Genomic DNA, 12,754 nt, shown 5'->3' with positions numbered 1-12,754 from the left:
CTATAGTTGGTTGGTCAGAAGCACAGGTAATAACCTGGGCTTGTGCCTGGCATCTGCAGTGTTTGTTTAGGGGGGCATTTTTATGGGACTGAGCCCTTAACCTGTGGGATCTGACGCAATCTCAAGAGGATAGTGTCAGAATTGAGTTAAAACGTAGGACAGCTAGCTGGTGTCGTAGGATAGCTTGGTGTGGGGAAAAGCCTCCACACATTTGGTGACCAAAAGTGAAGTGTTTTGTGTGAGTAGTAAAGGAGACTCACAGGGAAGAAACACACAGTAGGGAAGAACTGAGTTTTTCCCTATACAGGAGAAAGAAACAGAAGGTGGAAAACTGAGATTTTCCAATTCACCAGACATTGAAATAGTAGATAAGTATTATTTGAATTTTTAAATGAAGCTAAAGAAGTTGTAATTTGTCCAAGCTCACACAACTAGAAAATGACTGTAGATCTTTTCATGCTGATATTGTTACTGCACAAAGGGCATGATCTGCTCACCGCAAGACAAAAGCCAATCGTCAAGAGGCAAGATGGTGGAAAAGAAAGAGCAGTTTATTACAGCTTGCTAGCAGCGGGGAAGATGGCTGACTAACGTCTCAAAGAACCATCTTAAGGGGGCACAAAATCTTACAGCAGTTATGTAGGCCGGTGGGTTGTAGGGGAGGGGGTTAGGAATGTTGACTTTCTGATGTTACGGACTGGGAGAGCCACACCAGATCTTTCAGTTTTCATTGAAGATGGCTATCAGCATAGACTCTCTGGGGGTCATCACATTCCTAAGGAACTCAAAAGAACAAAGTTATCATCTCATTGCAGCTAGGTGGTATATGCACAGGCAGGGGTCGTAACATCTACAGAGCAGTTAGATCTCCTGTAGGGTGCATATCCAGCTGGGTTAGTTTGTCAGAGGTCATTCAAAGTTACAACAGGGCTTCTTTTCTACAATATGGCTTCCCTCATGTCAACTTTGTGTTGAGCTGGTATCAAGACCAATAATCGTTCCACTCCATCTCACCGTTATACTGGAGCCTACTCATTCTTTTCTAAAGGTGGTAACTTCATGAAGAGGATATGATCGTGACCTCTATCAGAAACCATACCACAATTGGATATTCCAGAGCAGCAAATTTCATCTTAAGATAGTTTTAGACTCTTCTTTGGAGTGTTGGCAATGCCATATGTTTCATCACTAGACTAATTTTCCTTTGTTTCGTGTCTCATCAAATTATCTAGTTCAAAAAAGTAGCAACCTTTTAAAATTGGTTTGCTGAGTAAGATGGTCTGATTTGAGGCGGCTAATATTTAACACCCTTCCTCCCTCCAACCATTACAAGATGCATAATGAGTTCCTCTGTAAAGTTGCTATATCATTTAACTACCAAAGAGTCCTGATTCCCCATGCTGCCAAGTAGGTATCCTAAATGACTTACCTGAATTAGACTTTTGAACATTCTACCTTCTGCTTAAGTTCCTTGACAGTATACGAGAATAAATGTTGGAACTCTTCGTTGACTATGTCATGGTGTGTTATTTTCAAATCAAATGTTTTTCAAAAATTTATTCCAAGTGTGGAGATGTATATAATGTGACCTAACCAAAAAATATCTAATAAGGATATATAAAGAATGATGTACATTGAGATTTTCCTGCTCCGTTTTTGGTCAGTTTGACTACAGTGCTTTACAAGGTGGTCCTAGGCATTTATTCTGATTCTATTCACTCAAATATATTTCAAATTATCTTAGTACTCTCATGCATGTGTTCTTTTGCTCACTCTCGCACTGAAAATATGTCTTTTAAATATCAGTTTAATGTATCAGTGTCAGAATCATTTGCTTTTGTCAAACCATGCTTGACAGGTGGTTAATTCAGTGAAGAAATTTTATTTAGTACATTCCTTTCTTTCATATTGACTGCATTTTGGGAGTGGGAATTTTTCTTTTAATTGAGGTAACATTGGTTTATAACATTATATAAATTTCAGGTGTACATCATTATATTTCAATTTCTGTATAGACTACATTGTGTTCCCACCCAAAGACTAATTACCATCCATCACCGTACACATGTGCCCAGTCACCCCTTTTGCCCTCCTCACCCCCCCTCCCCTCTGGTAACCACCAATCTAATCTCTGTATCTACAGGTTTGTTGTTGTTGTTGTTATCTTCCACTTATGACTGAAATCATATGGTATTCAACTTTCTCCACCTGACATTTCGCTTAGCATAATACCCTCAAGGTCCATCCATATTGTTGCAAATAGCAAGATTTCATCTTTTTATGGCTGAGTAGTATTCCACTGTGTATATATATCACATCTTCTTTATCCGTTCATCCCTTGATGGGCACTTAGGTTGTTTCCAAGTTTAGGCTATTGTGAACAATGCTGCAGTGAACATAAGGATGCAAATATCTTTTCCCATTGGTGTTTTTGTTTCTTTGCATAAATACCCAGAAGTAGAATAACTGATTGTATGGTAGTTTTATTCTTAATTGTTTAAGGACTCTCCATACTATTTTCCGTAGTGGCCGCACTAGTTTACATTCCCACCAGCAGTGTATGAGGGATATTTTATACATTCAGTAATACATTTTATTATCAATTTCTGATTATAAAACTACACTTGTTCATTGTACAAAATTTAGTAAATATAAGAAAGTACAAAGAGGGAAATAAATCACTCTTCACCCCACTACTCAGAATAAATCATTGATAAATTTTTGGGGTGATTGTTATTTTTAAATTTTTTATGTCATACTGTAATTTTATTTAGTTATCTCCAATTACATGTTTAAACTAAAAAAAGCCAAAGATACTGTAAGTTATTTATCTGTAGTTATTTTAGTTTAAAACTGGAAATAGGAGGATGCTTGTATTGTTTTCCATTGTTGGACAACAATTGCCCTAAAACTTGGTGATTTCAAATGAGTTATCTCGCAGTTTCTGTGATCAGGAATCTGGACAAGCCGTAGCTGGGTCCTCTGCTTCAGGGTCTTTTACAAGGCTACAATGAATTACCAGCTGGGGCCACAGTCATTTGTGTCACAGTTTATTTGGGGCAGGATCCACTTTCAAGTTCACTCATTGGTTGGTTGGTTGTCAAGATTTCATTCATTGTGGACTGTTGGACAAAGGGCCTCAGTTCCTTACTGGCTGTTTCCTGGAGGCCACTCTCAGTTCCTTGCCATGTGGGCCCCTCCAGCATGGCAGCTTGCTTCATCAAAGTGTGCAAACCAAGAGTCCAACAAGATAAAGTCACAATCTTCATAACCTAAGCACGGAAATGACACCCTATCACTTTTGCCTTATTCTATTAGCACAAATCGCTAGGTCCAGCCTACACTCAACGACAGGGGATTACACAAGGGCATGATTACCAGGAGGCAGGGATCATTGAGGGCCATCTTTGAAAGCTGACTACCACAATACTAAGTCAGAAAAGCTGTATTCTAATCCCTTAGCTTCTTTATGTAATGAAGAAACTGGGCTTAAAAATCTCTAAAAAATCTCAAAGTCCTTTTCACCACATGAAAAGCATGACACTTCAAAATTCAATTCCTAGTTCAACACAATCTAGATTGGAAAAGGAATCTTTCTTCAAAACTTCACTTTACTAAAAAGTTACTTATAATATTGGGAAATGAGTAACATCCAAGCAAAGATTGTCTATCCCAAGCCACAGGAGTGTTGTCTGACATTCAAAACAACAAACAGGTTAGAGTACAAATAGGCATCAATAACTCCCTAATAGGGATGATGGAGAGGCACAGGGAAGTCAATGAACAAACATTCTTCAAATACAGTGAGAGGACTGATGAGGTGAAGACTGTGGGTTGGGAACTCACTGGAACCCACCTCAACCCATCTTGGTTAAACGTTGCCTTGCTTCATTCTTCTCTTAACTCCCTTCCCTTTGTAACCTTGGAGGCCGTAGGTTGCTGTTATATGGAAATATTAGATTTTCTCCATTAGGGAACACCTGATTTTCATGGCTGGGATATGTGCTTGTTGTCATTGGCACCTAAATGCTCCTGTTCTGGCCTAGGAGCTCCCAGGAATTAACTAGCTGGTTAGGGCTAATTTATCATTCAAATTTTCTTCTAAGGAATCTCACATTTGCAGCACATGCATTTTAAAAGACCCATACTCTTTTGGGAAGCAGGGGAAATAAGTTTGGCAACAGATAAAACACACTCCTATGGGCCCTCCCTCCTTGTACCCAGTGTGGTTAGATATTTGGTTTGTGCCGGTGAGATTATTTCATATTCAGAGGAACTGCTTCACCGTGTTCTCTAGAAAACTGAAGTGCACAAAACACCTCATGATCACAAAAAATCCAAGAAATTTTATGTATAAAGAAGAAATACTACTTTCAGTTTTTTTTTGCAGCAGCCACTAGCCAGCTTGCCTATAAATTATTGTTAAACAATCCATAAGCAATTGAGATAGCACTTTTCATATCATATACATACATCAGCTTTCAGGGGACAGAGCTGTTTTCTAGTTTTTATTACTTCTAGAGAAAAGCCAAAAGAATACTGGAGCCATTTTGGAGAGTTTGACTTACCCCATCCCTCCACTCCCACACATACTGTTGACAGATAGTGAAAGGATGAAAGGAACCGGGACTCTCGCAGGTCTCTCTGTGCCAGGAACCATGTTTTCTTAATTCTCATCCAACCCTTTGAGATAGCAGTTATCCCAAATTGCTGGGAAGAAATTTATGAAACCGAGGCTCTGAGAATTACATGCTCAAGGTCACCCAGTTAACAGGTAGAGGAATCCATGTTTACAAGCCCATGGTCTTCCTACTGTACCATGCTACTTGTGTGAGCAGTTATTTTTTTAGATTTATTGTTTTGCCTCCTGGCCCACATTTTACTGATGAGTTTCTTGCTTTGTTTGTTCCTAATCTGAGTGCTTTAGCAACTTAAAAACCCTAAAAATACGTTCTTCCCCATCCTGCTTCTCCCTCCCACATAAAAGGTGAAATAAAGCACATATTTAAAAAAATAGAATTCACCTAGTTTATACAAACATTACTTATCTGAGAGCTAAATGTGGGTCGAGATTAGGAAGAGAGAGGCAGAAGGATTTAAAATGCCAGTTGGGAAGCAACAAGCAATATGGGTCTTGGACATTTTGATGTATATTCAAAATGCACCATTGATTTGTGCTCAGCTTTGTGGGGAAATCCTTGGCTTTAGAGGATAATATGTAAACACCGTTTAGGATTAGGCTGAATTATGGCTCCAACTGGTGGAGGAGTCCATATTCTGTGCCAAGAATCTTGGCTCATCGTTGCCTCTTATCTCTTTGACATGTAGTGCTGAGGTCTCTTAAGATCAAAGATGGCCCTTGGAGTGAAGTGCCTTTTTCTTCCCCACTGCCAGATGGAAAGCTGCTCCAAACCTAGATGTATGACTATAAATGCCAGAACTATAACATTATGTGACATGCAACTATCAAGAGGTCTGTGGAAAAATTTTAGGGAAGAATGATCACCTGATTCTAGTACGCATTCTAGAACACACGTTTGAAAATGCTAAATAAAGCTTATCTATTTTTCTGCTGAGCTCAGAATACTGCAAAGACCTGCTATCATCTTTGTCAATTACCTTTCCTCCACGACATCCCTGTAAGGTAGATTCACTAGAGTAATTCCCATCTGGTCACCCATGTTGTCTGTTAATTGACCTGAATGATGGTTACCAAGCCATTGGTGGTAAGAAAAACCCCTCACTCTGATATAACACTGCACAGATGGGGGTCTCTTTTAGTTGTTAAACCCAAGATTTCTCAGTCATCTTGTCTCAAAACTTGAGTTTCTAAATCAAGAAGTATCTTAAAAACAAATAGATGGTAGATGAAGATTTAGAAGAGTACAAAAACAATCTGGATATGTTGGGTTGACAACCTACAAATAAAAGCTAAAGTTTAACAAGTTTTATAAATTTGGGAATGAGGAAACCAAATGCAGGATATCAGAAATTTATCCATAGCACATATAAGAAAAAAGAGTAGTTGCAATTGACAGCTCAAGGGAAGTACATTGGTGATGTGTCAAATGATCTTGAGCTGCATTAATAGAAATATAGTGCCCAGCACAAGGGAGGAGGAGAAAGTTCTGTTCCACTGTGGTCCCTCATTATAAGATGTGGGCAACTAGCCAGCTTCGACAGGTAAGGGACCAGGATGCAGCTCAGAACCATATTGGACATGGACATCATAGTGTAGAAGAAGAAGATTTTATGTTATGTGTTATTTATTCTGAAGTTATTTATTTCTTAGAAATGTATTTTGCAAGAGAATCTGCACAGTTTGTGTACTGCTTACTTTAATTATAATAGATCAGTGAAATCAGTTAACAGGCTACTTATCACAGCTTTGGTGAAAAAATTCACTTAAACTTGTAAGTGAACTAACAAAAATGATTTTGCAACAGCTAACATTTATTCTCTATAACGAACAAACATAGTCTCAAGGTTACAGTTACTGTCATTGAGAAATAACTATTAAATCCTCTAAGTAAGTTTGAGACAACAGCCTTAGGAACCCAACTCCATGATGACTAGATACAGAATATATGTAGATTAATCCGCAGGTAAACATCCTCTAACCATTTCTCTGATATTCCACCCCATCCCCCAAGAAAGGGGAAACAGCAATCTTAGTATTTACCCTTGTGACAACAGTTTTTTCCAGATTTCCATTAACATTATTCAGAACTGTGTCTGATTACAACTACCCCTTTAATTAGGCTGAATGACATTATTTGGGGCTTATAAGAACTATAATAATAATGGTTTCCCTGTAAGGCAGGTAATAATATCTCATTTTAGAGATGAGAAAACAGAGAGGTTAAATAAACTGCCCAAGGTCACGAAGTAACAGAACTAAAACCAAGTCTGTCTGACTTTACTGCTTCTATAGCTTTCTTTAAATATCTGAAGGACCACCAATGCATAGAAGATGGATTTTTATTTCATCGTCAGAAAGAAGTTCTTATTCATGACAGGTGTCCTAAGGTGGCTGCCTTGGGAGTAGAGCTGCTGGATAAAATACAGGACACCAGCTAAATTTGAATTTCAGATAATGCTGAAAATTTATTTTAGTATAAGTCCCAAATACTGTATAGGACATTCTAACATTAAATATTATTCATTGTTTATTTGAAATTCAAATTTAACTGAGCATCCTGTATTCTTATTTGCTAAATCTGGCTAGATTGTGTTTCCAGGTGCTGGAGATTAAAACACTAACGGTTACATAGAGATGTGGTGTTGAGGATCTGAGAGTCAGAAGGAGTCGAGTGGGGTTGTATGGAGAGTGGGGTCCAGATCTCATCACCTTCTTGAGTGTTTCCTTTGAGTCCAGAGCTGGGCTAGGTGTTGGAGAAGAACCAAATGACTCTACAGTTCAAGACTTTGAGGAACAGTGACTTTTTATGGTCTTTCCATTTTCTTTATTATTCCTTTGCCAGGATCATCTCACTGTTTTCTAGCTCCTGGTAGGTACAGGGAACAGTGGAGAGTGCAAAAGAGTAAAACATTTTGCTCCTTATTAATATTTCTTGAACTGTTTTAGTGGTGGAGATCCTTGGAAACACAACTGTACAGAGGGAGGATTGTGTTCCTATCAGGAATTCTGGAATTTTCACCACCAAGATGCAGCATGTCTAATATATTTTCTATTTTGTTCCCAAAGGAGTGGGGATTAGGATAAATAACTTTTGGCAGACCCTCTAAATCACATAAGAAGATAAGTTAAAAGTTGGCCCTATTTTGAAGCTGATGAAACCATCTCTTTGGAAACATTTCTTAATGTTTCTGAATAAAACCCTTTAAGAGAATTCTTCCTTAATGGTTATCTTATAGCCCAGGGTATTAACAACCTGTCACATGAAATCTTTAAGTAGTTTCATGCTGATAATTGACAAATAATGGAAGTTTAACTGAGGCCCCTTTCAAATTTGGTTCTCCCACGCAGTGTGATCTGTTTACTGGAGACTGTTGTTAAGAGTGTAAAAACAATCTCTGTCTGGGTGCCAGACCAGAATGCAGGCTGCCCAAGGCATAAAAAATCAGTTACGCATATGCTTTTTTTTTCCTATAGCTATATTTTTAGGATACAATTATGAGTAATACTTAAAAATGCCCCTAGAAGGCAGAGACCAGAGCCATGATGTCTTTGGGAAACCAATATATAAGAAAAATACCCAGTTTTATGAAATATTTTCAGTATTTTGACTGGTGGAAACCTACCTTTCCTCAAAATAAGATTCTGTTAATGTTCCCTACCCAGACCAAAACTGAACAAGTCTGACAATACAAGAGAGAATTTTTAAAACTATAATTTTTGAGTAGGGATAGCTTTTCTAAGCAAGACACAAAATACAGGAACCATGGTGGAAAGATGGATAAATGCCTGGCCATCAAAAACTACCAGAAAGTCAAAAGACAAACTGGGGGAAACATTATAACGCACAGGATAAAATTTTCTTAATGGACGTGAAAATACAATTCACATTAGAAGAATATAAATGGCTAGCTCTACTTAAATTTAAGAGCTATGAGATCGCTTTCTCCCGCAGTAGTTTGGCAAATACAGAAAAGTCTGACCGTGCACGGTGTTGGTGAGAAGGTGGCAGAGCAGACCCTCATACACACTGTTGCCGAGAATGAAAATTGAAGTGGCCTCTTTAGGAGACAATTTGGCAATATCTTTCAGTGTTAAGTGCACATACCCTTTGACAGGAATACTAGTTCTGGAAATGTATCCAACAAGAACGTGTGCTACCCTAGAACAATTTCCAGGAAAAATAATATTCCCCTCACCAGATTCACCTCGCTTTGCTGGCCAAAGACCCAAGTGGTGAATTAGCATTGCCTGGGGGAGAAGGAGAGGGAAACACCGAGGAGAGGGAACACATCCTTGATTTTAAGCCTGCCAAGATGCTTGAGCTGGAGTCTAGAGCGACTATAGAGTTTGTAAATAGAATCTCCATAGAGAGAGCCAGTCCATCAAGGCATTAGCTGGGGACACTACATTTCCATATGGAGAGAGAGGACCCCAATCTACACTAACTCCTCTTGCAAAGAGTGGCAGTTGAGACACTCCAGGATTCTTCCCCTTTGAATCTCATCTAATACTGAAAGCTTCTTTTTGCTCTTTCTCGTTTGATCCCTAGGTTCCCTGCTCCTCCAGGGTGACATGGCTTCCACTCCCTCCTGGGACTGTGGTTCCCTTCACATGTAACATGCAATCCAGTCCCCCAACTCTCTGTATTCCTCCATCCTCGGCAAGACGCTGGGCCTCATGGAGCCCCGTGCAGGGTGGCACTCCACTGCCTCCTGCTCTGGAATTCTTAGGCCTTTGCACTCTGTCTCCTAGGAGCATTTCCCTTTAATCTCACATTTGTTTCAGCCGGAGACAAATGGGCACTGCAGACACTTGGAATGAAGCCACTGTTGATATGTCCGTTAAATCTGAGGCCCCAAGAAGCCCAGGGGGGATTAAGCCTTGCTCCACTGCCCTTCTCTGTTCCCAGCTTTTTTTTTAACGTCTTAATTTTATTTTTAATAGGCAATACATTTACATAATTCAAAAGTCAAAACTATAAAAAGGTGTACCCAAGAAGTCTCGGTTTCACTCCCTCCATCCATTTTATTAATTTCCTGTTTATTCTTCCAACAGTTCTTGATATGAATGTGTATGTCTATACATATAAATATATACAAACACACCTATATATACACACGAATAAAGCAAGCCATAAAAGAGACTATGCAAACTTTTATCCCCTTTTCTTAGCCAAAAATATTTGCATATGACATAAACTGTACTATATCTGGCTTTTTTCACCTAAAAGTATCTGGTTATATATACATTTTTATTTTCAATTGTGGCAAAATACATATAACATAAAATTTACCAGCTTAACCATTTTTAAGCCTACAGTTCAGTAGGTTTAAGTACATTCACATTGTTGGGCAACCAATCTCCAGAACTCTTTTCGTCTTGCAAAACTGAAATTGTGTACCCATTAAGCAGCTCTCCATTTCCCCTGTCCCTCAATCCCTGGCAAATTCCATTTTACTTTCTGTTTCTATGAGTTTGACTGCTCTAGGTACCTCATCTAAGTGGAATCATACAATATTTGTCTTTTTGTGACTGGCTTATTTCACTTGGCATAATGTTCTCAAGGCTCATCCGTGTTGTAGATTATGTCAGAATTTCCTTCCTTTTTATGGTTGAATAGTATTCTATTGCATGTATGTACCACATTTTGTCTTTCCATTCATCCATCAATGGACATTTGAGTTGCTTCTACCTTTTGGCTATTGTGAATAATACTGCTCTGAACATCGCTATACAAATCTCACTCCAAGACCCTGCTTTCAATTTTTTTGATTATATACCCAGAAGTGAAGTTGCTGGATCATATTGTAGTTCTAGTTTTAATTTTTTGAGGAACTACCATACTGTTTTCCGCGGTGGCTGCACCTTTCACATTCCCACCTGCAGTGTACAAAGGTTACAATTCCTCCACATCCTTGTCAACGCTTGTTATTTTCTGTTTTGTTCTTGATAGTAGCCATCCTAATGGGTGTGAGGTGATATTTCATTGTGGTTTTGATCGGCACTTCCCTAATGATCAGTGATCTTGAGCACATTTTCTTGTGCTTATTGGCCCTTTTGTCTGAGCTTTTGACTATTCCAGGCCTTGAATAACTTACCAACTTCAGTGGCAACAGAAACAGTTGGGCCACTTTCTTTGGGCCCCATCTTTCTCTGTAGTAGTGGGATATCCCATAACGTTTCATTTCTCTACTCCTTTCAGCTGAATGTTTAAAATCTTCATCTGCTTCTAAGGTTAGTTCTTGCCCTTCTCTACTAGCTGAATCATGGTGTCCTCATTACTTTAACTCTTTACGTTCTTTCTGACACATTCCTCCGGATTCTGCACTATGCACGCATCGTAGTGGGGGAAGAGATGAAGTCAATACACTCTGGGTCTACTGAAAACCTCTGTTCACATGAACCCTGTGGACTGAAGAGATTTCCACCCCTCAGGCCTAGATCTCTTGTTATCCTGCTGCTTCCTGTCTGCCAGGTCTCACCTGCACCTGGGCATGTTCCCTTGAGATGATCAATATTTTCACTCTCCCCAACTCTTGCCCTCTGAAACTCATCTAATAATGCTCAAAATAACAGGAGCTCATCTTCTCAATCTTTCTTTCTCAAGTCTGCCTAAATTAGTGGTTCTCAATTTTGGCTGCACATTGGAATCAGCTGGGGAGATTTTTAAACGACTGATATCTGGGTTCCACCCCCGGAGGCTTCTACTTAATTGGTCTAATTGTAGCCTGGGCATTGGGATTCTAATGTGCAGTCAGGGTTCTAACATGCAGAGAACTACTGACCTAAATTTTATGAATAATTAATTAATCCTACTAATGAATGTTATTAATAAATCTTATTAACTGTATCTTTCAATAGGATCCTAGATCAGGCTCTTTTTGGGGAGTTACCATAGTCACCTCCCTGAGGTTTCATCCTCTGTTAATTATCTTTTGCATCCCAGGCTTCCTCTATGATCCAATCACAAGTCCCCTTTCCTAATTCCAACTGTAAAAGGAGCGTGCTTACTTTTATCTTTCATATCTCTCTAGCCTGTCAGGAATGAAGAGAAAACATCTTCCCTACCCGATCCTGAACCCCTCTTACAGGCAGGAATATACATTGACAAATATGAGGTTCAAGGCTTGTTGGAAAATCTCTGGAGCATAATTTCTATGATTCTAGAATTCTACTAGAAGTTGCCTATTTCTAAATATTTCCAGCTGGCATCTGCTATGTTAAAGATACATATGCAGCTGGAAAGCCGAGAAACTTCTGAGTTTAGCTGAAAAATGGGTAGAAATAATATGTGAGGAAGATTGGTAACCTGAACACTTTGAAACTAAGCCGATTTATCTCTCTTTGGAAACTTCAGAATTTTCTGCTCTTAGGTCAATTCGCGTGATCGCCCTCAGGTATACCACCTCTAGAATCGGTGACTGGTGGAACTCTCATTCCTTAAAGTCAAGATGTTGTTGTAAGTCATGCGATTATTCCACTGTGAAGAAGTAAGCACATTACACATTTTTTCCTTGATGTTAATTAGGGTGTGTGTTGATCTGCTTACTGGTAAGAGCCAGGGAAGACCAATGGCTTCTCCAATGACTTCTCCAATGGCTTCTCCTCTGCAGTCACATGAGCTGATTTGTGGAAGTTGTCTTTGCTGTAAGTCCCAACAGCAGCACTGGTTCATGCTATGTGGGCCATACAAGGACAGAAGCTGTCATGGTAGACAAGCCTCTAGGCAACAAGTCATTGGGACAGACCTCTCCCAGGAGTCAGAGGTCAGCATGGTTCAGTGAAAAACCACAATTAACCAAGATGCAATTAGTTTGCTAACTGGAGCCCTTCAACCACCTTTCCCTGGAAGGAATAAAGGATTGTCTAGTCTCTGCCATGTCTTTGTGAGGCCCTTGTCTTAGTCTGCTTAGGCTGCTATAACAAATAACCATAGACTGGTGGCCTAAACAATGGACACTTATTTCTCATAGTTCAGAAGGCTGGGAAGTTCAAGATCAAGGTGTCGGCAGGTTTGGTTCTTGGTGAGGGCCCACTTCCTGGTCTACAGACAGTTGTCTTCTCCTGTGTCCTCACCTAGCAGAGAGCAGAGAAGCAAAGTCTCTCGTGTCT

The sequence above is a fragment of the Ceratotherium simum genome, chromosome 13 (genome assembly GCF_057802395.1).
Source record: "Ceratotherium simum simum isolate JZ-2026a chromosome 13, ASM5780239v1, whole genome shotgun sequence".
NCBI classification, from domain to species: domain Eukaryota; kingdom Metazoa; phylum Chordata; class Mammalia; order Perissodactyla; family Rhinocerotidae; genus Ceratotherium; species Ceratotherium simum.
Note: the sequence above shows the minus strand (reverse complement) of the source record.